We start from the raw sequence: 1,112 nt of genomic DNA on the forward strand, positions 1-1,112 counted from the left end.
ACAGAGCAAATTCACTTTCCATACAGCAGTTCACATACACTTTGTCTCATGACATGGACCACAATTTATCACAATGCAACAGCTCCCCTCCCACTTCCTCCCCACAGATACCTCTTCCCTGCGTCCATCCCTCCATGCACTCCTGCCCCCTGAGCTGTCTCCCTGTGCATAAACAGCCCTTTTTCTCTCATAATTGTTGTCTCCAAGGAGTGTATCTACCTCAGGTAAATGTTCAACTCATATGCCTGTGTTTTGTTTGGCTGGAAGCCACAGGTATGGGTTCAATTCCAGTCCTGAAGGGAAGCTTGGGGCCATAGTCTCAGTGGTTCCGCCAGGTTCTATCACACCAGTAAACCTGGTCCCCACCTTTTTCTTTTTAAAAAAAAAATGATTTTGAGTTTTTTTCCACATTATTCTCCCTCTCTATCCAGGATTGCCTACATAGATACCCCTCCGAGTGGTTGACAGTGGTAGCTGGGCACCATTCAATTCTTCTGATCTCAAAGTCATATAGGCTGTGAATCATATGGTGTATCAGTCACTTGGACTAATTGTGTCCATGAATCTTTGGTTTTCTACATTTTTCTTTGCTCTGGACAAAGAGAGACCTATTGTTGCATCTAGATGGCTGCTTGCAAGGTTTTAAGATCCCAGTTGCTACTCGCCAAAATATGAGGTGGAACAATGTTTTATGTAGTATGTTATGCCAATTGAGCTTGATGTCCCCTGCAACTGTGGTCCCGAGCCCACAGCTTCAACTACTCGCTCCCTCTGGGTAGCTGGCTGTAACCAAGAAGTGACTACAACCTTGTCCCTTGTCAGCTCTACTATACACCTGGGAATTCCTACAAAACATTCAAATACACTTGTAGAACCGTTGTTGGCTAACCCTATGCATGGTCTTCAGTACACTCCCCACTGCATAAACATACCTAATAGTTCAGCCTGTCCACCCATCTACCCACCCATATACCCATGTTTGCCTTCACTGACAACACAGTAGTGTATGTGCAAAAGGGTTCATCTTTGTTGTCTGTACCTCCCATGTACCTCTCTATGTCTTCCTCTTCCTCAATGCCACCATGTTGGTCACTCACATTTGGTACATTGCC

The sequence above is a fragment of the Orycteropus afer genome, unplaced genomic scaffold, assembly GCF_000298275.1.
Source record: "Orycteropus afer afer isolate SDZICR_OR568_19922 unplaced genomic scaffold, OryAfe1.0 scaffold00178, whole genome shotgun sequence".
Classification (NCBI taxonomy): Eukaryota; Metazoa; Chordata; class Mammalia; order Tubulidentata; family Orycteropodidae; genus Orycteropus; species Orycteropus afer.